Source organism: Canis lupus, chromosome X (assembly GCF_048164855.1).
Source record: "Canis lupus baileyi chromosome X, mCanLup2.hap1, whole genome shotgun sequence".
Lineage (NCBI taxonomy): Eukaryota > Metazoa > Chordata > Mammalia > Carnivora > Canidae > Canis > Canis lupus.
In genome coordinates, this window is record NC_132876.1 from 123,269,160 (window position 1) to 123,295,363 (window position 26,204).

Consider the following 26,204-nt stretch of genomic DNA (forward strand, 5'->3'; position numbering starts at 1 on the left):
TGGGAGCAGTACTTAGTGCAGCGGGATAGAACTGCACACCCACCCCTGTCCGTCCTCAGTGTAGGTGGTGAGCTCCATGAGCGCAAGCGCCAGCTGTGTCTACACCACAGGTCAACGTTTTTACCATCAAGGGGCAGCTGGTGAAGATGGTGGAGCGCGTGCCTCCTTCTACCAGGACCAAGAGCCGGAGGCCCCAGGTGCATGTTTCCATGGAGGGAAGCAGATGCGCCTGCCGGTGGTCACGTGACCATGTTCCTGTTATCTCAGCAATGCCCATGCAAGCGACGCTCAGGGCATGTTACAGTCTAAGGAGAAACCCAGGGGAGGGGGATGGGGAGCGAGCACAGGGGCGCCCCCCCTTGCCATCCTACCCGGGACACAGAGGCAAAGATAAGGAGAGAAAGGTTCAAATTTGAAAGATCTGATAAAGGCCATGTCAACAGGATGTGGTAGTTACTGTTCCAAAAAAAAAAAAAAAAGAAAGAAAAGAAAAGAAAAGAAAAAGAAAAAAAAACCCACACACACAGAGAAGAAAGGCAGAGATAGATCACCTCTGAGTTAGGATTCCGGAGGATTGAACAGAAATGTGCATTTTTTGGTGTTTTGCTTTTAACATTGAGAAAGGGAACCAGATCGGGGGAAGGGAAGAGGGAAAAATGAATTCACTTTTTTTATTATTATTATTTTTACTCCATAAAGTCAATTTTCAACCCTGAGTACATACAAAGAAGTAGGAAGAACTGAGGCAGTCGACCGATGATCTCTTTAAAGTCTTATCCTATTGGAAGCGCTCTCTCCGGGCTTTAATGTTCGGGACCCATGTTCCCCCAAGACTACAGAACTCGCCCCATTTGGGATAGTCGCTGAAATTTAGTTTATCTCATTAAACCACAGAACTACTGCAAACGTGCACTCGCCAAACAAGCAACGAATTGTTTTCACATTCACAAAGCCGAGATGTTTTTAGGGGAGCTTTACGGGTGTGACATGAAGTCGAGTTGACACGTTGCCTAGAGAAAGATCAAACTCAACACCCTTGACGGATGTCCGGTCGCATGTGGGACGTGTTACTTAGATCATGACAGAGAGAGAGAGAGAGAGAAAGTCGCCTCTCGACCTCTTCTGCCGTGAATCACCATTTGTCTGAAGTTCTTTCTCCACGGATACGTGTCTGCACCTGGCCTGCCCCGTGCTCAGTCCTGGCCGGGCTCCTGCTGCACGGCCCTGATGTGCGGAGTCGCTGGCCAAACGCTCGCCACGTGGTATAAGGCAGTCACGTGCATGGGATCCTTTTCCTTCCATGCAACACGGAGTGGACCGTATTTCTAAGAAATAGCCAACAGGGAGAAAGCAAAGCACACACCCCGTACGTCCTAAGCTTCTTGTGGGTCCTTCCCAACCCCTCAAGGATGATAGATCCTGAATTCACGTTCATCATTAATCGGTTTTACGTACGGTTTCCTCACGTGGGCCTCGTCTTGAATCTACAGGCCATACTGTGCGGATGCTTTTTACCTTTCAATAAGTGTCCTCAGGCTGCGTGTTCTCTCCGGCCACGTGACGATCTCCAACACTGTGACAATCACATTGTTGAAGGACTTAGCCCTATTGCATTAATTCCATTTTTTTCGGTCTTCATTTGTTCTTAATTTCACGACCTGTCTTTACCGTTACTCCAATGTCTGGATATCACGTGCTTTACTTAAACAACCTTTTTCCCCCCCTCTCGATGACCATTTGGATGGTTTTCCATCCTTTGCCACTATGGACATCAATGCTGTGAGGGTTTTTTTTGGTGTAGGGCTCCCTTGTAAGGCTTTTTTAGGGGAAGTCGCCAGCAGAATGGTTCATCTTTCCTAAGTAGCGCCACATGGTTTCCCCAAGTAGCTTCACCAACGTCCACGTCTACAGGAGTCTGAGAGTTACCACCCTCCCCCACGTGCGTGCCCAGCTCTGCTACGCTTTGATGGCAAATGTGGTTTTAATTTCTCGTCCCCTGACTACCACTCACTGAGCCACTCCGACTTGTTTCATGGTGAGTTCGATTTCCTCTTCTTTGAAATGCCCCTGGAGGCTCTCACACATTTTTCTACAACTGTGTGGTCTTTTCAAGTTGGGCCCCGAGGGAGTTGTTCTTTATGTACCGTGGACACTAACCTTCTGTGGATCCTTTGTAGCAAATGCAGTCTCCCAGCCTATGCCGCATGGTCCCATTCTTTTACTGGAGTCTTGACGCAATTTCTTGGTTTTCATGGAGTCAACTGCATCAGTCTCTGCTCGGTGGTTTCTGCTTGGGTTGTCTCTGGGGTGAAGAGATCTGGCGTTCACGCAATGTCATTACTGTGATGCTCACGTATTCTCCTAAAAGGGTTTAAGTTTGGGGGCAGTTGGGTGACTCAGTCAGTTAAGCGTCTGCCTTTGGCTCAGGGCACGATCTCAGGGTCCTGGGGTCGAGCACCCCATCAGGCTCCCTGCTCCTCGGATAGTCTACTTCTCCCTCTGCCTCTCTCCTTCTGTGTGCTCTCTCTCTCCTTCTCAAATAAATGAATGAAATATTTTTTAAAAATATTTTTTAATAAATAAAAGGGCTTAAGTTTAGTTTTCCATAACTAACTGCTTAACTTGGATAGCTTAGAACTTTAAAGCTGGGTTTTGCTCCCTCTGGATAACCCATTGTCCGAGCACCATATTGAACAGATCATTACTTTGGCTTGGACCAGTCACACACCAAATGCCTCCCGTCTTCAATCCCAGCTCCCATGCTACTCTATAGTCATCCTCCTTCTTGGCAGGAAACCTGATATTGGCAGGAATAGTCTCCACCTGATTTTACTTCCTCAAACTTACATCAGCTGCATTGCCTATTTGCATATAAATTAAAATTTTTTTGTATTTTAAAGATTTTTTATTTTTATTTTGTTTTTTAATAAATAATCTATTTATATTAATTAATTAATTAATTTATTTATTTATTTATTATTTATGATAGTCACACAGAGAGAGAGAGGCAGAGACAGAGGCAGAGGGAGAAGCAGGCTCCATGCAGGGAGCCCGACGTGGGATTCAATCCCGGGTCTCCAGGATTGCGCCCTGGGCCAAAGGCAGGTGCCAAACTGCTGTGCCACCCAGGGATCCCCAATTTTTTATTTTTATTTTTTATTTTATTTTATTTTATTTTTTAATTTTTTATTTTTAAAGTCAAGTCTACACCCAACGCGGGGCTCAAACTCAGGACCCTGAGATCAAGAGTTCCATGCCCTACTGACTGAGCCACCCAGGTGCCCCTGCATATAAATTTTAAAGGCAGGTTGTCAAGCTTTGCAAAAAATGTTTCTAAAAAACTGTGGTTAAAATGACACAGAGAGTGTCCCTCAGTGTCCCTCATGCATCTTCATGCTACTGAATTTTCCAAACTTTGAATATGTAAATTTTCTTGAATGGTATTCTTTAGTGACGCCTGTCAGCAGGACATTAAATGAAGAGCTTTGTGGTTTTTTTTCATTTGTTCTGGCATTTCTTTTGGTAGAGTAATCCCATTATTGTTATTATAAATTGCATATTTTTATTATATCAATTAATTATATAATAATATGTGTAATATATAAAATAATATTTTAATTACATATTATATATTCTATAGAGCAATATATTATAGTTATAGATGATCTAATTTTATATTAAATATTGTGATACAATCTATTATAGTCATATATATTGCAATAACTATATTGTATATTTTAATATACAATATGTTATGTTATATATTATATAATACACTGTAATGTACTATATATTATAGTTACATATTATATATTATTATATTATGTATATTCTGATATATTATAGTTACATATTATATATTAATGTTGTAATATATCATGTTACAATAATACAATACTATTAGATTACATATTGTGATATATCATATATTATATATTATATATTAGATTACATATTGTGATATATAATATTATATATAATTATATTATATTAAATATTCTTGTGCTGCTATATTAAAAGGAAATGGACTTTATTATAGTCCATATAGAAAGGACAGTTAACTCTTAATAATTCTGTTTTATCTCAAAGTTGTTTTCATTTCTATATATATATATATAGGAAATACCATTTGCAAATAATATCATCCCGGGGTCCTGGGATCGAGTCCTACATCAGGCTGCTTCTCCCTCTGCCTGTGTCTCTGCCCCTCTCTCTCTCTCTCTGTGTCTCTCATGAATAAATAAAATTTAAAAATCATAAAATCAATTAATTTTATTCAATAAGTGTCACTAATTTTTAATTTTATTTTGGTTCTGGCTCTGTTGCTTCCTTGTGTCTCATGTGGCTCCTGCACACAGGTGACGTGCGCACCCGGCGGCCGAAGGTGGGCCTTGAAGATGTTCCCTGGGAAGCGCGATCGTCTCGGTCAACACGAGGCACGTCGGGGATAAGAGATAACCGCTTGTCCCGCGTGGAGGCCACGCTATTCTCATACCTTGTCTACAGGCGCGTTTGGCAAGAAGGGCCCTGTGTGACGCTTTCGGGGAAACATCCGTGCAAGGGAGGCGGTAGCAGGGAGGCAATACCCCAACCGAGCCCCTCGCGGGCACGAGGAAGCGGGCAGGAGGCCGTGGGGCCTTCAGCCACACACTCAGAGTGTCTGTCGCCCCTCAGCCAAGTGACCCAAGAGACTCTTCTTGCACCATCAGGACCCAAGCGGGGAGACACTCCAAGTGGGAATTGGCCAGAGTGCAGGGGCCGTGCTTGCTTCGAAGGGGGCGGGTGGGGCAGCTCGTAGCCAGGATGTGACAGACACAGGGCGCCGGCTCCTTGGGAAGTTCTTGTGCATCCCCCGGGTTGCCGGAGCCCAGGGAGGCTCCTGCGGCCTGAGCACCCATACCTGTGGGGCCGGCCTCCAGGAGGGAGGGCGAGACAGCCTCCAGGGCCGGGCCTGCATCCTCTACCCGTCCCAGCTCTCGTGGACGCATTGGCTTGTTGCTCGCCGTGCATTTATGTACTGCTTGCCCCCACTTTAGGTCTTTGTCAACACTGCATTAGGTACTGAGCCGGGCAGCGGAAACAGGCCACGTCCTACAGGACCCTGCAGGGCCCGTCCTACTCAGGCCGGTCGTAGCGGGGACGCACCTGCACCGGAGCTCAGCTTCCCGTCCACACTCCGCTCTGCCCGTCGATACAGCAGCGCACAGGACCCTAAGCCAAAAGCCAGAACCCAACCCAAACAAACGGAAACCCCTCTTCCACCCCCGCAACAAGCCATTCAAACAACACTGTAATGCCGGTGCTGGTGCAGGGGAAACACCACAAATTCCCTTCCCCGGCAAAGAATGGGCTCCCTTTTATCTGCAAAAAACTCTGATTATATAGTCATTAGACTGGTAATGGCACTTTTATTATGCACTTGGATCAGACCGTTGGCATAATTATAGCAACCGTTGAAATCTGTATTACAACCGTGTAATTGCTTGGCGGGGTGACACGATTCTCCGGAAAATGTAGATACTAAATAAAGCCTCCCCCCGCGGTGGGCGGCAGCGCTCCTCCCAAGCGCAGAGGCCTTTCAAAGTCAAGGAAGGTCGTTGCCGGTCCCTAGAGCCCGTCCCTGCAAACCACGGGCAGGGACAAACACTCGGCAGAGGGAAGAGTCTCGTGTGAGCCTTTTGCATGTTGGCTCGGGTGCAGGTAAAGTCGCCAAATTGTCAAGGACGTAGGGTTGGACATGGGTCAGCTTGAGGCAGCGGCCGCGCGTTTTCCTGGAGACGCGCTGCGGGGGAGCGTGTGCGGCCTCGTTGGCAGAAACGTGCAAGAGCTGGGGTGCGGCCTGCAGAAGCCTGCGGTGGTGGCCCCGCGGTGGAGGTTGAGTGGGTGCACCTCAAAGCGTGCGTCCACCGGGAACCTGGAAATACAAACTTATTTGGAAGCAGAGTGTTTGCAGATGCAAATAAGGGAAGGATCTTGACATGAGCTTCCTGGACCAGGGGGCCCTACATCCAACGACAGGCGTCCTTGGAAGCCACGGAGGACGGGACACAGATGCAGGGGAGGAGCCCCGTGAGGACGGAGGCAGACGCGGGAGGGACGCCTGGGGCCCCAGATGCCGCCGGCCGGCGGGTGACCTGCTGCTGGTTTGCAGAGCACCTTCGGCGCACCTCGGCTTGCACATGCATCCCCCTCCCCGGCCGGGCGTCTCCTCCTTCATCTTCACATGGGCTGCTCTTGTGAAGAGGGATCCCTGTGGATCCCTCAATCCGATGCCCTTCTTTTTATAAGACCACCAGTCCCGTTGCATGAGGGGAGGCCCAGATGACCTCATCCTAACGTATTTCATCTGCAATGACCCTATTTCCAAATAAGGTCTCAACCTTCTGCGTTACTGCAGGCTGGGACTTCAACAGAGAAAATTCGGGCGGGGGGTGGGGGGTGGGCGCCCAATTCAGCCTATAACGTACCCTCGACAGAGGAACCGCTGTCGTTTGAGTACACAAGACGTCGGTGACCCAAGGGCACACCATTATTCCAGAAGCTCCTTTCATGGTGAAGTATTCCCAAAACCGAAACCCACAACAGCACAGCAGATGGCCTGATTTGGCGGCTTCTAACGCGTCCCTGTGCCTCAGAATCACCCGGGGAGCTCGTTAAATAAACAGGGCAGCCTGGCCCTCACCCCACTTAATCGGAATTTGAATTAGCCTGGGGTGCGGCTATTTTTAACAAGCTCCCAGGTGTTTGCCTGCAGCAGGAACGGTTGGGAAGTCCCGGGAGGGAGGGACGCAGAGTAGAACCTGAGCCTGCCCCGCCCGGGGGGGCCTGACTTCAAGGCAGGAGCATGAGTGCATGACCCAGAACTGGAGACACCCGGGTCACTGCACCGAGGCAGGCATATCACCAGAAGGACGGGCCACCCATGCCTCTTGCTCGGGTCCGATGGGTTCAGGGAGCGGCTCCTTTGTGGACAAGAAACAAACATTGCTTCCAAATGAATTTAAGTTTGACCTTAAATCAAACTGCTCGTTTGCAGGGATGCAGAGTGATAACCCGTTTAGTGTTGTTTGGAGACCGGAAAGACACGACCCAGACCTGTCAGCGGCTCTCGGGGCGACAGGTGACCCGAGCACCCACTCCCGGCTGGCCAGTAAGGTGAGAACCGCCATCCCTGGTTCGCGGGCCGTGGAGCCCATGGAGGCACCGCATTCCCTGCAGGGGCTCGGGGCCTGGTGCACGGGGCTGTTCCTCAACACTTGCCTTTTCCCCCCGTGCACCCCGCGCCCCTTCGCTGTCGGCGTGGATCCCTGCGGCTGTGACTTCGGAGCGCATGGCTCCTTCTGAACCTCGGGAAAGGACGGGGAGCGGGATGGAGCCCACACCGGGTCCACCGAGCAGCGTCCTGGATGCACACGCACCCGGTCTGGGCCAGAATCACCAGCAAAGGTGGACACGCGGCGGCGGACTTGTGGATGCAGGAACGGAAGCCACGCGGCTGGGAAGTCTGCCCCAACGGACCGCTTCTTGATATCTGAGTTGCCGTTGGTGAGGTGGTGCCTTTGCCCCATGGCATGGCGCTCACATCTGGAAGCACACCTGTAACGCACACACCTGGAGACACACGTGTAACTCACACCTGCGACCCACATGTCAACCCACACCTGCAGCCCACACCTACAACTCACACTTGGAATGCACACCTGGAGCTCATACCTGGAATACACACCTGGAAATACATGCATAACTCATACCTGTGACCCACACCTGTTACTTGCACCTGCAATGCACACCTGGAACCACAAAAATAGCTCATACCTGCGACCCACACCTAGAACTCACACCTGGAATGCACAGCTGGAACCACATGCATAACTCATACCTGTGACCCACACCTGTAACTCGCACCTGGAATGCACACCTGGAACCACATGTGTAAGTCAGATCTGCCACCCACACATCAAACCACACCTGCGACCCACACCTAGAACTCATACCTGGAATGCACACTTGGAGCCACATGCATAACTCATACCTGTGACCCACACCTGTAACTCGCACCTGGAATGCACACCTGGAACCACAAAAATAGCTCATACCTGCGACCCACACCTAGAACTCACACCTGGAATGCACAGCTGGAACCACATGCATAACTCATACCTGTGACCCACACCTGTAACTCGCACCTGGAATGCACACCTGGAACCACATGTGTAAGTCAGATCTGCCACCCACACATCAAACCACACCTGCAACCCACACCTAGAACTCACACCTGCAACCCACACCTAGGACTCACACCTGGAATACATACCTGGAACCACATGCATAACTCACACCTGTGACCCACAGCTGCAACTCGCACCTGGAACCACATGGTAAGTCAGATCTGCCACCCACACATCAAACCACACCTGCAACCCACACCTAGAACTCACACCTGTAACACAGACCTGGAACCACAAAAATAGCTCATACCTGCGACCCACGCCTAGAACTCACACCTGGAATGCACACCTGGAACCACATGCATAACTCATACCTGTGACCCACAGCTGTAACTCGCACCTGGAACCACATGGTAAGTCAGATCTGCCACCCACACATCAAACCACACCTGCAACCCACACCTAGAACTCACACCTGTAACACAGACCTGGAACCACAAAAATAGCTCATACCTGCGACCCACGCCTAGAACTCACACCTGGAATGCACACCTGGAACCACATGCATAACTCACACCTGTGACCCACAGCTGCAACTCGCACCTGGAACCACATGGTAAGTCAGATCTGCCACCCACACATCAAACCACACCTGCAACCCACACCTAGAACTCACACCTGCAACTCACACCTAGAACTCACACCTGGAATACACACCTGGAACCGCATGCATAACTCATACCTGTGACCCACACCTGTAACCCGCGCCTGGAATACGCACCTGGAACCACATGGGTAAGTCACCTCCGTGACCCACACCTAGAACTCACACCTGCAACTCACACCTAGAACTCACACCTGGAATACACACCTGGAACCACATGGGTAAGTCACCTCTGCGACCCGCATCTAGAACTCACACCTAGGACCACCTTCTGCACCCCCTGCCCTTCCCGGATGCCCAGACTCCCTTTCTCAGTCTCCACAAACGCGACCCCTGCCTTTTCCTGCTTCCTCCCTCGACACACTGGCAGGCGCACAACGGAAGGAAGCAGGCACTCTATTAAGATGCCCCCCAGAGCACCACGTCCCCCCAGACAAGAGGAATTAGTCCTGTCCCTAGGACGCGGGAGCTCACAGCCAGCAGTGCCTCGTTGCCACCGAGATAGATTTTATCGGCATCACTTCTTGACCCTTTCTTCTTCCAATTCTGCAAGGGGCAAAAGGTCATAGGAAGCCTCCCAGAGCGTCGTAGGAAAGATTGCTAACCTATCACACTGCGATCGCTTCTACTCCCAGGTGTCAACCCAACGGAAATGGAAAGACGGGTTCACGCACACACCTGTCCACCCGTGCTCCTCGCGGATGATTCCCACGCGTCAAAAGGTGGAAACCACCGCAGCGTCCTCCGCGGGTGGATGGACAGGCACCGCGTGGCCCGTGCATACAATGGAATAGTCCTCAGCCGCAAAGAGGAACCGCATTGTGACACCTGCTACAAACACGTACGAGCCTCGAAACCATGACGCTCGGGGAGACACAGCAAGTCGCCAAATACCACGTACGACAGATGTCTCGTCGTCCGAAAGCGCGGAACAGGAAAGTCGATGAAAACAGGGCGCAGACTAATGGCTGCTTAGGGCTGGTGGGGCTTCGGAGTGGGGCCTGGGGGCTCGGGGACGTGGGGTTTCTTTTTGGGGCGATAAAAAAAAATATCCCGATTGGGCTGCACGGATGGTTCCTCACATCTGTGAAGGTGCTAAACACCAGTCCCTTAGTCACCTTGAACAGGTCCGTGAAATACATCTCCGTAAAGCACTTTACCAGGAAAGCTGTAGGGACACTTAAAAATAGCCTGGGACAAAGCACTGTAGGGCAGAAACGCGCCTTCCCTGGCGTTTCCCACGTGACTGCGTTTCCCCAAGTCGTGCCCTCAGTTCCCGGACTTTGGAGCTTGGTCTTTGCTGGTTCTTACTCGTGTTTGATCAGTAAATAGGGAGCGCTGCCAGGTGACAAGCGGAGGCTGGGTCGTGGCTCCCGATCCTTGACTCCGTTCGTGTGGTGTGATGTGGGGACTCTCGAGAAACAGAGGCCTTTGGGTCCCCACACCCCTCCCCGCCCCAACCACTGCATCTGGCACAGATCTCCTGAAACCCTAGGAATTTGTAAATGAGGAGATAGGAAGGTGTCTTTTGTCATGTCAATAAGGGGACTTGTGGAATGCCCCTAAGGGCGGGCTAGTTGCCGGGAAACCAACCCCAAGATTAAAGGGATGGAAGTTTCCATTGCATGGGGCAGGGGAGGGGTGCAGGTTGAGCCCATTCCCCAGTGGCCAACGATTTCAGCAATTGTACCTCCACATTGAAGCCTCCATAAAACCCCAAAAGGACAGGTTTTGAGAACTTCCAAGACAATGGGACACTGTCCCCTGCCTCTGTGCCCGACCCCAAGGTCCCGGACGACAGAAGCTCTTTGTTGGAGACCTCACTCTGCGAGTCTCTTCATCCAGCACTTGATTGGTTATCCTAATATCCTTTGTTCCCTTGTAGGTAATCTCACGGGGTGAACGAGTTTCCCTGAGTCACTCGGCACAACGGATGGAACCCCGAGAGGGGGTCATGGGAGCCCCCGATCCCGCGTGCTGCCTCAAGACGCAGGACCGAACCCGTTCTGCTGCGGGCTCTGAGCCCATCTGCACGCCCAAGGTGCCCGGTGGACGCTCAGCTGCTGTCCGAGCGCCGGTGGCCCGGGAAGCCCCCAGCCCGCACACGTAGGCCACGGCACCAGACTTAGAGCGACAGGTGTAGCACGGCCAGCAGCTCCGTGATGCTGGGTGTGAACACGGTCCCGGCCATGGTGAAGCACTAATGGGGTTGTGGGTGCGGCTGTCCGCCTCGGCGGCCCTTCTTTGCCCCCACTGGGCGCCCCAGGCCACGTGTTCAAGGACACACACCCAGCTGAGCCAACGCTGCCTTGATGATGTGCTGCTCCCCCAAGAGGCGGCGTCCCACCCGGAGAGCGGAGGGAGGCCCAAGAGGTTGGACCACATAGAACGCTTGGGAAGATGGGCAGTGGGGCCCCGGCATGTTAGCAAAATAAGGAATAAATGTGTTGGGCAAGGTCACCTTCCCGTAGGGGGAAGGCGGGGGCATTTGAGGTGCACCCCCTCATGTTCCTCGGGTGCAGGGGGTGCAGAGGGCCCCGGGACAGATGCTCTCAGCGCTGTGGATCACAGCATTCTCTCCCCAGTGACCAGTTAAGCCTTAATACCTGGGACACAGGGAGCCCGCGGGCTGCTGAGGCACGAGAGCCCCAGTTGGGTGACTCGGCCCAAGCGCTCATTGGGGTCTTGGGGTTTTCTTCTTTGCAGAAGCACGCCCCCAATATCCGCGGCCTGGAGACCCATGCAGGAGACAGGAGCCCAGCCGGAAGCTCGGAAACCTGCCCTGGAGCGCCTGGGTAGCCCGGCTACGATCCCGGTTGATGGTTTCCAGATACTTTGTATGGGATCCTCACCTCTCCAGAGCGGTGATCCACAGCCCCGGGGCCGCTCTGCTCCCAGGGATACTGGTAGTGTCTGGAGATATCGGGGCAGGGCGGGGTGGGGGGGGTCATAGCTATAGAGGAGGGGTCTTTCTGGCGCCCAGTGGGTGAAGACCAGAGACTTGGCTTGGCCTGGTAGGGTGCACAGGACACCCCGCAGCAGGCTCGTCCACCGCAGGGTTCTTAGCGCTGAGGCCAGCAGCGATTTCACACGCACCAAATCAGGGGAAATGAGCCACCTGCAGTAAGCGCCGTGCCTCAGATCTTTGCGCCCAGAGATAAAACATTTGTGCAATTTCCCCTACGGGTTGCCAGAAGACAGACACAACAGGGCACCCGGGAGACGCCTTCCAAACGGAACGCACAGAAATACTTGAGACGTCCCATGCGTAAGCGTGCACAGCTTCCACGTTTCCTTTCTCGGTCGCCTGATTTGTCGGAAACATTTTACGCCGCTCAAACATCCAAGCCGCACTTTGGGAAATGCATTTGGGTTGGGAAATATGTTTCTGTAATATGGTAAGTGCGTCTGAGCAGAGCTCACAGATGTATTGCTCTATGTAAAAACAGTCATGCCTCCTCGTGAAATCACAGAATGTTTCCCTAAATAGTCTCATGCCTATTAAATAATTTGAATGAGCTTTGAAGGTTCCCAGAAATGAAATATTAGTTCCAGACAGTTTTACTGAAGAGACCAAATACACTTTCAAGGAAAAGATATCATTTCAGCACGTGGAGAACATTTTCATAAAAGTCCATTAGTTCATGAATATCATTCTATGCAAGTTCAGAATGGGAAGGACTCTCTTAATCTGGCCACCCAGCTTTTAAAAATGCAATCATTTTTCCAATAATTGCGTTTTTAGGGAGAGCCGTTAATATTGGTTCTGTTTAATCAATAGTTAACTGGAGGGCTGGGCTGGAACGCCGCATCCGCATCATCTGGTGGTGTCCACGTTACCTGGAACACAGCCTCCATGGGACGATTAATGTTTCTTCATGTTAACAAAAATGGGAGCGTGTTTTAAGAATATCGAAGAAATGGCAGAATGACTGGAATCACAATAATCTCAGAAACATTGAGAGGATAAAGCCTCAACTCGGGGTTAAAATGGCAGTATGTCTCAATTCGATCTTCTTCAGTCAAGGAGGGAGTCTTAATTTTAGTGGTTAATTCCACAGCGACCACACCACCCACCTCACTCACCCACGTCTTAATAGAGGTCCGCTTAAATGGCGCAGACTTCAATTATACATTGTTTTATAACCGAAAAGTGCTTTATTGCAATGATCAACATAATAACCATTATCCAATGCGGAACTTGAAAGCCTTCTGTTTCTTCCTTTTATTTCTTTTTATTTTATTTTATTTTATTTTATTTATTTATTTGAGAGACGGCTAGAGAAAGCGAGAGTAGGAGGGAGAGGCAGGGGCCAAGGGACACGCAAGCTCCCCGCTGAGCCTGCAGCCACACAGATGCAGGGTCTCCACCCTAGGGCCCCAAGATCATGACCTGAGTCGAAGGCAGACTCTTAACTGACTGGGCCACCCAGATGGTGCTTCTTCCTTTAAAAAAAAAAAAAAAAAAGACGTTTAAACAAAATATTAAATGAATATAAACAGCAATGTGGCTTTATTCATAGGATTTGGCGACACTCTTTCAATTTGTTTCATGTCCCTGTGTTGGAAAGACCTCTAGGTCAATAAAAGGCAGATGAACAAGAATGAATAGATGTTTCCACCTGTGCCACACTGAGATAAGCAATCCTGTGAGTAGCCACCAAGGATGCAGATACAAACCATCTCAACACCCAAGAGGCAGGCACTGGACACATGATCCTAGTGGAGTCTCGCTCTATAGACAAGACCAGAATTCCATGGGATGAAGTTGACTTTCCCTCTCAATGACGTCCATACCCATCTACTCATCATATCTATCTATCTATCTATCCATCACATCCTTCCATATATCCATCCATCATATCTATCTATATATCATATCTATGCATCTCTCCATCCATAATATCTATCCACCACATCTATCCATCCATCCATCCACCCATCATATCTATCTATCCATGTATCATGTCTATCTTTCCATCTATCATATCATTCTATCCATCCATTCATCTATCCATCCATCATGCCTATCTATCCATCTATCTAACCATCCATCTATCCATTATATCCATCCATCCATCATCCATCATCCATCTATCCATCCATCCATCCATCCATCCATCCATCATATCTATCCATCCATCATATATACCTTTTCATCCATCCATCATCCATCATCCATCATCCATCCATCATATATACCTTTCCATCCATCCATCCATCCATCCATCCTTCCATCCATCATATCTATCTTTCTATCCATCCATCATCCATCCATCATCCATCCATCCACCCATCCATCCATCATCCATCATCCACCCATCCACCCATCCATCCATCATCCATCATTCATCTATCCATCCATCATATATACCTTTGCATTCTTCCATCCATCCATCCATCATATCTATCCATCCATCATATGTACCTTTTCATCCATCCATCCATCCATCCATCCATCCATCATATCTATCTATCCATTCATGATATCTATCATGTATCCAAACACACATATATACTCACTCACTCATATAAATTATGTGTATGATCTGTATTGAATATAATTCACAAATTGTGCTAAGACAGTGGTTCTCAACCAGGGAACGTGCCCTTTCATGTCCACAGTCCATCCGGTAATGCCGGGAGACATTTTTGGTCATCACAACTGGGAGTAGGGAGATGCTTCTGGCATCTGCTGTGTGGACACCAGGGATGCTGCTCAAAACCCTACAACGCACAGGACACCCCCTATGGCAAAGAACTATCTATCCCCAAATGTCAGTAGTGTCAAGTTTGAGGGACCTTGGGCCTAACGACTGGAGAGTAAATATTCAGCACGACGCATTAAATACACATGGATCATAAGCTCATCTACTACCTATCCTATGTGAGAAATACTATAGCAAGTCCCTAAACAACTGTTAATGAATTTCTGAGTAAACAAACGTGTTTTCTTTAAAAGTGTGTTTTTAATGCCTAAAAACAAGGAAATACCTCCCAAATCCCTAAACCTCAAGCCACGCCTTCTTTTCAAAGCAAGTTCAGTTGCAACACGCATAGGGGTTTGTCTGCTATCCAAGGCAGGAAGTGATGGGGGTGGGGTTGGCCATCGGTTGGCAAAATCCGGGTGTCCGTGGCTTTGAGAAGTCCGGGAGGTGGGCCAAGGTTCTTCCTTGCCTTGAGCACATGTCACTTGTACTCACCGATGGAACGCATTCGGGGGAAGAGTCAGAGTGCGTCAAATCAACCGAGACTCCGCTTTCCAGTGCTCCATGCCCCCCACCCCCACCCCGAAACAAGCGTGTGAAAGGTGCCACCGCAGAGCCTATTTCCCAACGAGCACCTGACATGTTCCAGGACACAGTTCTTATCCTATGGCTCAAGCATGAACCAACAAAACCTCCACAAGTCAAAGGCTGTACCAGGTGAACTTCCTGTCCCCGACCTCAGCCCCAGATCCAACCTGGTGGAAACAAAGTGTTGCGTCCTTCACACTCTTGCTCAAGAGCGACGCTGGGCATTATCTTTAGAACCAGCCGAGAACGTTCCCCAGGAATACATCAGCAGCGCGGTTTCTTCTTCCTCTTCCTTACACATCTCAAGGCATCGTCCCACAACCAGAACTGTTCTTATAAATTCAATAATAAATAAACAGTAATTAGTGGCATGACATGGTCATTACCCATAATCTTTAGCCCCGCGTGGGTTGGTCTAATTATACCCAAGAAGCCATAAAAAATTGGGGCGGGGAGACCTTTCCATCCATCACATGTGGGCATATGTAGTTTTCCACAGGTGCTTCATTTTCGGATGTCGGGTTCCCTTTGCTTGTTTGGCCTCTGTCAGCTCCGCAAATGCGGATCGAACTATAGGAGCAGAGGGAACAAGTCCTGGCTGTGTGTCTGCATGGGATTTGCACCGAATTTCGGGGCTGGGGTTGCCGTCGGCCCTGCTGGGCACCGAAGGCCTCTCGGGGAAACAGGTGACAGCGCCAGCGGCCAGGCTGGGGCGCCCTCTGAGCCGCTTTTCCTCTCCCCGCCTCCTCCCGGGAGGCCCCACGTCTTGTAGGGCCTTGACGCGTCTTGGAGTTGGCCCCAGGCGGGGTACCCCGACACATGACCTTGCTGCTCCAGGCAGCCAAGACAATTCATCTGCCCTACTTTAGGTTGTCTTATTTCATTATTTTATTTTGTTTTGTTTCGTTTTATTTTATTTTATTCTGTTCTGCTTCATTTTTGTTTTGTTTTTATTTTGTTTTATTTGCTTTTTAGTTTAGTTTCTGTTGTGCTTGGTTTCATTTCGTTTTAGCATAGTTTAGTTTTGTTTTATTTTATCGTACCGTGTTCTGTTGTATTTTATTGTTTCAATTAACGTATTTTAACAACTGATATAAAGAACATCTCCTGTTCAGAAAGCCGAACTGAGGGTGGCCCGGGTGGCTCAGTGGTTTAGCGCCTACCTTCAGCTCAGGGCATGATCCTGGAGTCCTGGGATCGAGTCCCGTGTCAGGCTGCCTGCATGGACCCTGCTTCTCCCTCGGCCTCTCTCTCTGTGTCTCTCATGATTTTTTTTTTTTCTTAAATCTTGTTAAAAAAAAAAGAAAGAAAGCCGAACTGAGCACAGGTGAGGTAATGTGATCCCTCCCCCCTCTCAAATTGGTTTACCCTCCTCACTGCACAGCCCTGTGTTTCAGGATCCCTTCTGGATGGTCCATGAAGAACATACCTGAACCCTGAGAATACCATATGCTTTTGCATCGCTCAAGTACATCATCTGAGGCAAGGCATTCCTTATCAGTATTACTCTGAGATTTTTCCCACAAATACAGATGTACAGATCACCTTCGTTTATATATAACTTCTATGGCTATGCCATAGTCTCTTGGAAGGACGTGCCTCAATTTATTTTTTATTGTGTAAAATAAATAGACGTCATTGCCTGGAGGAGTTTCGGGTTTCAGAAGCACAGAACACCATGCACAGACGGTTCCCACGTCCACCTGTCTCTGCACCCCGTTTCCCCTATTACCGATATCCACTGTGGCTGTGGTCCATGCCTTCCCATTACTGAACCAATATCAGTACATTAGCACCCAAAATCCACAGTGTCCATCAGGGTTCCACGTGCAGGTGCACAACCCCTGGGGTTTGCAAAACTCACCTGCCCACCGTGATGGCATCCTACAGGGTCACCCACTGCCCATTATCTATTTGAAATTCAGATTCAACTAGTTGATTATAGCATAAATGTATCCCAAATATTAAACAGGACGTATTTATAATAAGTAATGATTTGTTGTCGATCTGAAATTCAAAATCCATCTCGAGATTCAGCATAGTTATATCCCAAAGGTCGCATGGGCCCTACATTCGAATTCAAATTCAACTGGGTGCCTAGTCTGAGTATGTCCCAAATACTGCATGAGAGACATGTAGAATGAAAGAATTATTCATTGTTTATTTGAAATTCAAATTCAGCTGGGTGTTGAGTGTGAGTACATCCCCAATACAGAATGAGACATAGTTATATTAAAACAATTATGTGTTGTTCATCTGAAATTGAAATTCACTTGGCATTAAGCCTAAAATATGCACACATATTTCATACTAATCTATAATATATAAAACATATAATACAAAGTGCAATATATTATAAATATATATTAATTAATCATGCATTAATGGAATATATTACATTATGTAATATACATTATGTAATATATTACAATATAATATGGTTAATATATAATGTATTATATATCACAGATATGTTATATATAATATACATATACATTGTCTATCTGAAATCCACATTTCACTGGGCATTCTGAATTTTTTTCAAGATTTTATTTTATTTTATTTCTTTTTCTTTAAGATTTTATTTATTCATGAGAGACACACACACAGAGAGAGAGAGGCATAGACATAGGCAGAGGGAGAAGCAGGCTCCACGCAGGGAGCCTGACGTGGGACTCGATCTGGGACTCCAGGATCACGTCCTGGGCCAAAGGCAGGTGCCAAACCACTGAGCCACCCAGGGATCCCTCAAGATTTTATTTTTATTTATTTATTTTTTTTTTAATTTTTTTTTTTATTTATTTATGATAGTTACAGAGAGAGAGAGAGAGGCAGAGACACAGGCAGAGGGAGAAGCAGGCTCCATGCACCAGGAGCCCGATGTGGGATTCGATCCCGGGTCTCCAGGATCGCGCCCCGGGCCAAAGGCAGGCACCAAACCGCTGCGCCACCCAGGGATCCCAAGATTTTATTTTTAAGTAATCAGTAATGTCTACACCCAACGTGGGGCTGGAACTCACAACCCCGTCCCTCTTTCAACTCCTCCTTCAAATCCCACCCCATTTGTAAGACCTACTAGATGTGCACACACGCACTCACATCTCTATGTAAATAATGCCACACCTCTGCACACACATACATATTATGTGATATAAAATACGAGCATATACTTATATACCTGTAATTATATGTATGTAGCAAAAACTGGTTAATTATTGTGTTCCAAACGTTCTCCTCCCCGTGACACTCCCGCTTTGCTATTTCTGCTCTAGCAGCCAGGACATGACATTCTCTTACTGACTCTTAATGTTCACTGTCCAGTGCTCACCAGTGGGATCTGAGCCCTAGGAGATGGGAGGATCTCGGTCTCCTTACTCCTGGTTCATCCAAATGTCCACGTTGGGAGCACCTGGCACGTGGTGGGATCTCCGCCGGCACCCTGCTTGGTGGATTCAGCTTGCTGCCAGCTTTTGCTATTTGAAACTCTGCTGCAATGAACCGTCTTCTCCAAGAACCTTCCCGCGAGGGGTCGCCGGGATCAAGTCCCACATCGGGGTCCCCGCAGAAGCCTGCTTCTCCCTCTGCCTGTGTCTCTGCCTCTCTCTGTGTGTCTCTCATGAATAAATAAATAAATTTTAAAAAATTAGCTTACGTACTTTTAAATTATGTGTACTTTAAATGATTATGAACGCACACAGAAATATCTATATACACACACAAGGTAATAGAGACAAGCATGTGTACACGTGGATTTATACATATTTAGGCTTGTAGGTATTTGTATATATGTTCAAACACTTAGGTTTATACATATGTTTCTACACATTCGTCTACTATGTATACATATATTTTATATTGCAATATATACATTTTATACATACATTTATGCGTATATAAAAACATGTATCTGTTGTTCCTAGACAACACAATCACAAATATGCCTTTCCTGTAGTTCCTTAGAAATGAGAGTTTTCTAAATGTATATACAAAATATATATATTGCAATATAAAATACAAATATATACGGTTCATTGCAGCAGAGTCTTATAATATTTTATACTAATCTATAATCTATAAAATATATAATAATACATACAATATATGATGCATATTTTTAATAAATTATGGAGAGCATAAACTAGATATATCTTATAAATGCACTTATTATTATACCTTTCAAATGATTAGACTTTTATAGTCTGCGTTTTCGTGAAACACTTTGTGACTTTATTTTTACACCCGCGTCTTGACACACGCAGAATTTAATTGCCCATGAAGGCGTGAAGAAGGAATACCCCTTTTTAGGGACTTTAAATGGCCATGCGGGTGCACGCATGACACTCACCAGGTAGGCCGTGCTCTCTCCACCGCATGGAGACGGCAGGTGCGCTCTGGCCTCCGGAGAAACGCACCCCTCGAGATCTTATCTGCTGCGCCACGAAACTATTTTTAACATCCTGGCTTTATCCCAGGAAAACCTAGTTCCCATGTGAGGGACGAGTCTCCTTTTCTGAGGATTTGGAATCCTGGCTCTCGTGCTGGTTCTCCTGGGTCAGGAGTAGCCAAGGTTTTTTCCACCAAGGTCAAGGCCTGAGTCCTTCGGTGGCCCTGACTCCCTCACATCCCTCACGACTCCTCTCGTTTCCTCCTTACGAGTCTCGCCCCGATAAGGACTCGTGACTAAGTGAAACTATCTGGCTGGTAGATAAGCCTCCGCACACGTTCTCATTCCTGCATCCTGGAAACGAAGATGAAATTACAACCACGGCTTCCCCGCAGGACCTGACACCACTCTCAAGCCGATCGGTCGGTTCACAAACACTGGTTTCCACGCCTCTCCACTTGCATCTCCTTTGGAAATAATCAGTTCTTGTGCTCTGAGGTCTGCTTCCTCCTTACCAGAAAATATGTGAAATGCAAAATAAAAATAAAAGACTTTCATAATCCACGCACAACCTTTTTGACATTGTCCTACCTTATTTTATTCTTTTTTTTTTTTACAGGTCGTTTTGTTAGATAACAAAGATCAGAGTGTGTGATAACATTTGAATTTGTCCTCACCTCCTCTTTTTTTTTTTTTTTAAGATTTTATTTATTTATTCATGAGAGACACAGAGACAGAGAGAGGCAGAGACACAGGCAGAGGGAGAAGCAGGCTCCATGCAGGAAGCCTGATGTGAGACTCGATCCCGGGTCTCCAGGATCACACCCTGGGCTGCAGGAGGCACTAAACCTCTGAGCCACCCACAGTGCCCCTCACCTCTCTTCTTACAAGGACCCCAGTCCTATAGGATCAGGGCCTACCCTACTGACTTCATTTTATCTTATATCCCCTCTTTCCAGCCCCTATACCAAGATATAGTTCCATTCTGAGGTCCTGGGAGCTGATGACTCCTTTATACAAATTTGGAGACACAATTCAACCCAGAATGCCTGTGGATGGTGAGATCCCGGTTAGTGGGCCTGAACGTGTCCCCTCCTTGGGCTCCTCCAACCAGATAGATGGTCTGGCTGGGTCCTCGTTGGCACCCGTGCCTCCTTCCTGTGGGATCAGAGTCCACCCCACAGCCCTCATTTCCCCCTAATCCCCCCTTTAAAGACCCCACCTCCAAACACAGCCCCACCCTCAAATCCTGGGGGTGAGGGCTTCGACCCACGAATTTCGGGGGACACTATTCAGCCCACGATCATTAGCTAACCTTGATCGCAGAGCTGTCAAAGTTCTCCAAAATTTAGCTTTGAAAAATAAACTCACAGGTATAAAAGGAAACACTCGAAACATCTGACCCTGTCTAGCCCCGTAAGGCCTCTCTCGAATGCACGTTACAGGGAAAAGTGTGTAAGAATTATCTTGTCTGCGTGGAGTAGCTCTTCTTTGTAAAATTAGCTGGATTAAAAAAAAAAAAAAAAGAGAGAGACACCTGCCACTTTGGTGTTTGATACATTTCTTTGCTTCCTACTTATTAACAATATTTGTTTCTACCTGTGTGAATGACCCACAGTTATGCCCTTTTTTGAGTATTAATTGTGCATTAATGCCCTCCGACCAGATAGCAGTTTGTTTTATGCGCCCTGCACAGTTCCTGTTCAATGCATTTTAATTTCCTTGATATTTCCATGACTTTCTTAAATTTTTGGGTAGTCGGATCTATTCATCTCTTTACCCCCGTGGTTCTATTTCTGACAAGCTTACAACATCCTTCTCCAACCACACGTTTTTATTTGAAAACCTAGCCCTGGGATTTTCTCCGAGTTTTACCGTTTTTGATTTTTATCTCCCCTTTACGCCTACTCTTCCTGGAATTTATTTTCATTTTCTTTCTTTTTTTTTTTTTTTTTTCGCTTTTTTTTTTTTTTTTTTCCTGTGATGGCTTCCTGGTATTTTCAAAGGTACTACAAGGTGAGCATCTAAGTAGCATTTAATCCAAACCAGATAACCGTTTGATACCAGTGTATTATTTACTCTGGCTGGAGACACACACAACTCTATTTGAGACAATTTCTCTCATGTTACTGTGTCAGAGTCTTGAGTTACTTAAAAGCTTCAGAGACTAACTAGCCCAGGAGCAAAAAAGAAGTGGAAAAGCTTATCTGACCCAAGTGATAAGGTCAGGGCGTCTGTTTGCATTTTGCAAAGCATGCTGCGGCTGTGAGCATGCAGCGTCACCGCTTAGATTTTCCATAAACCTCTCCAGCATCTGAGGACCAACAGCTCTCAACACATATTCTGGGTGAAGCGTAAACTCAGCAAAGTCTAATTACAGGCTGGCCTGGCCCGGGCATTGCTTCCTATATGGTTTCCTTTGAAATCACTCAAGAAAAGCCTCAGAGTAAATAGGCACGTTTTGAAGCCTTATTTTTAGCAGTCAGGGCTCCACGCACGAACAAGCACGTCCGTCTGCCTTGTGATGTGTTCAGATTTTCAAACTCTAATTTGGAGAGAGAGAGAGAGAGAGAGAGCCTAGGAGGTTTGCTTGATTTTACGGATTGATGACTCACTGATGTTACTTAAATCTGCAATTATTTGACTACTCATGTTTCTACCCCGGGATGACTTAATTGCCGTGAGCACATTTGGAACTCGCGACGTCCCCACCCAGGGAGCCAGCTGCGTGTGTGGTGTCTCCATGGTGAAAACTTGCTCTCCGTCACCAGACGGGGCATTTCGAGGTCGGCCTCACCTGGTTGGAACACATGGGTTGGGTCAGGGCATTGCTGAAACCAGGGAGGTCGGAGGCGTTTGGAAGACGGGTTCCACGCGCATGAAATGCCTGTGCAGAGCCAGGTGCCAACACATGGTCCCCGGGTGCCCGCAGGCTGTGCACGGCGGTGACTCAGCCCCACTCCCACCGAGCGAGCCCTGGAGGCCGGTGGCTGCACATATAATTATAAAATACATTTCGTCGCCTCTGACGACTCGGAGGCCCGGGTGCCCAGCCCGGTGGGCCAGCGTGGCCCACCAGCAAGGTTACCGGGAATTCCCACCCCACGTGCCCCGGCCGTGACCGGGAGGAAAGCGAAGGCCACGGCTGCTCAGCCAGGAACGGAGCGCGCTGCTCAGCCTCGGGGGCAGCCCTTGGTAAGACGGCGTTCATGGGCTCTGCAGCAAGGCCCCCGAGCCCCGATAACGGGCCTTGCACCGCGCATCCGAGGCACCGGGAACAATACATGGACCACAGGACGCCGCCCCATTCGGTTCCTAGCGCACAGGCGGGCAGGGTGTTAGGTGGATCCGGGGAGATGGAAGCCGTGAAATCGGAAGCCCTCGTCGGGCAGCCGAACACCCCAGAGAATGTCCCGCCTGCCCCCAGAGACCAAATCCTAAGTGGACAGGTCCTCGGGCATCCAGTGAGGAAGCACGGCCTCCTGGGCCAAGTCCGTCATTGGAAGGATGTGTTTCCAGAAGCCCTGGGCAGGCCTCTTCCAACGTATGGATGTATGGGAAGCCACCACGCGCATTCCCAAGAACGGGTTTATCTGCCCGCGAGGCAGTACTGGGGCAAGTATTCAGCGCGCGGTAGGTAGAGGCACCTGCGTGGTTCTGTTGGCAAAGCACCTGCCTGCAGCTCAGGTCACGATCCCAGGGTCTTGGGACCCAGCCTCCGCGGAGGACCCGCTTCTCCCTCTGCTTCTGCCCACCAGCTGCTCATGTGCTCTCGCTCTCAAATAAATAAAATTTTAAAAATATATATATGTTCATTTTTCATATGCAAATATATCCTTATAAATTGTAATGTCTGTAAAGGCAGCTCACCGTGGCCTGAAGGTGGTAATGCCCCTCTAACGCCTGCCTGACACGGATTTTTCTTTTACAATCTTTATGTCAGAATTTATAATTAAATATATTAGAATACACACTACAGAGTGTTAGAAATAATAAAGATGTCTAATGTTATATACATGAACTATATGTCAGAATTGATAATTAAATATGTTAGAATACGCATTACAGAATGTTAGAATATAATATAGATGTCTAATATTTATATACATGAATTGTAAGTCTGAAGGCAGCTGAACCTGTCTTTTGGAATATACATTAAAATTTATAAGAAAAAATATTAGAATATACTATAGAATGTAATATATAATATGTATCCAATATGTGTGTAAAGTGTAGTCTAAAGGCAGCTGAACATGTCTTTTAGAATATATATGTTAGAATTCATGAAAAATAGATTAAAATATATTAATATGTATTAAAGAATGTTACAATATAGTATATAATATATATCTCACATTGTATATGTAGGTGTAAAGTCTAAAGGCAGCTGAACATGTCTTTTAGAATATATATATTAGGATTTAAAATAAAACATTAAAATATGTATGTTAGAATATATTACAAAATGTTATAGTATAATATATAGACTATGTTTATCTAAAATTTTAATTATACATAAGTTGTAAAGTCTTTGAAGGTAGGTGAACATGTCTTTAGGAATATATATATTAGGATTTATAATAAAACTTATTAAAATATATATAATGTTAGAATATATCACACAATGTTATAGTATAATATAGACTATTTTTATCTAATATTTTAATTATACATAAGTTGTAGAGTCTGTGAAGGCGGGTGAACATGTCTGAGAATATACATTAAAATTTATAAGAAAACATATCAGAATATATTACAGAATGTTATAATATAATATATAATACATATCTAATATATTTGTAAAGTGTAGTCTAAAGGCAGTTGAACATGTCTTTTAGAATATATATGTTAGAATTCATGAAAAATATATTAAAATATATTGATATGTATTAAAGAATGTCACAATATAGTATATAATATATATCTCACATTATATATGTAGCTATAAAGTCTAAAGGCAGCTGAACATGTCTTTTAGAATATATATTAGGATTTATAATAAAACTTATTAAAATATATATAATAAAATGTTAGAATATATTACAGAATGTTATAGTATAATATAGACTATATTTATCTAATACTTTAATTATGTGTAAGTTGTAAAGTCTGTGAAGGCAGGTGAACATGTCTTTTAGAATATACAGAATAAAATGTATTAGAATATATATTCTGGAATATATTACAATATAACATATATATTATATAAAATATGTATCAATTGTAAAATAAAATGTATTAAAATATATATTCCGGAATATATTACAATATAACACATGTATTATATAAAATATGTATCAATTATAAAATAAAATGTATTAGAATATACTGGAATATATTACAATATAACATATATATTATATAAAATATGTATCAATTGTAAAGCTTGCACAGGTAACAGTATACTTTTCAGTTTTAACTCAGCATCTATACACTCACATGTACACACATAGATACATGTATGTGTATATAGATTTTGTATATATAATATATAGCATATATGTTATATTTTTGGATATACAATGTTTTGTATATATATTTGCATATACGCTTGTACATACGTATGTGTGTGTGGATGTATTTGTTCGTACAACATACGCACACACTCGTACGCCTGCATATATACAAGTACACCCACTCGCCTTCCAGCTGAACCAGGCACATCCATTCCCGCGGACCTTCTCGGACCACAACTTGTGTGTCTCTTGCCTCCATCGACACCTGCACCGGTCACGGTGCTGACCTCATGGTTCCCTCTGGGGCGACGCAGACCCTCTTCTTTCCGCATCGCAGAGCTCAGTGCATCGTGCCCGCCGCGCCACCCGTGATGCCACGGCCTGACGGCGGCAATGCCCCTATAACGCCTGCCTGACACGGACTCTTCAGTTCTGTCTTCCGAGTCATAGGCTGTGGTTCCTGAGGAATGTTTATGATCCTTCCAGATGAAAGCTGCTTTGTACGGCCAGGTTGCGACACCTGTAGGTATGTGGTCAGTCTCAGGGGTGGGGGAGGAAGGCGTCAGTCCCGTCAGCTCTGCAACCCGGAGTTTAATGCTGACTTTCTCTGTAACCCTTCTCTGCCTGGGTGCAATGGCAAGGGGGAAGCACGTCCCTACTTGACCTCGGCTTGACCAACAGCGAGAGTTACCTAGTCGCATCAGGTGGTAAGGGAGCCGTGGACATACCCCGGGGCGGGGGGGGGGGGGGACCATCCTGGGTCGTCCCCCTTCCAACGTGGCTCAGCAGGACAGGGCCACACAGGGCCTGGTGGCCAGAGCGCCTCCTTGTTCCAGCGCGGCGGAGCACGGGGCCTGCTCAGGGCATGCATTTTTTGCATTCCAGCTCAGGATTTGGCAACAAGCAAAGACTGCAGGCCTAATGCCCGGGAACATGCCACCCACCGTGAGCACAGGCGCGTGGGCCCAAGCTGACAGCCCAGAGGCCCCAGGACAGCACCCAGAGCCCCCTTCCCGGTTCCTGTGGCCCCCGCCCCGTTGGTCGAGTCAGGCACACACGCCTGCTGTCTGCAATTACACACTTCAGCTGTGATTTTGAGGTGGTGTAGCCTCCTGGGCAGGCCGCTCCCTCGCCAACCCCAGGACTCAGGGGCAGGACACCCTCTCCAAGGGCTGAGTCCCTGAGCCGCCTCTGAAGGAGGAGGGAGGCGACGTGGGAGGCCATGTGTCCTCCAGC

At 47.1% G+C, this 26,204-nt stretch overlaps 1 long non-coding RNA gene across 1 annotated transcript; it reads right to left on the reverse strand.

The window, feature by feature from the left end:
* Positions 1–14,779: 14,779 nt before the first annotated feature.
* On the reverse strand, positions 14,780–16,407 carry LOC140627587 (uncharacterized). Its single transcript, XR_012026257.1, has 2 exons — positions 16,292–16,407; positions 14,780–15,460 (listed from the first exon to the last, which is right to left on the reverse strand). It is a non-coding gene; the product is annotated as an uncharacterized lncRNA (long non-coding RNA).
* Between the last annotated feature and the right edge of the window lie 9,797 nt (positions 16,408–26,204).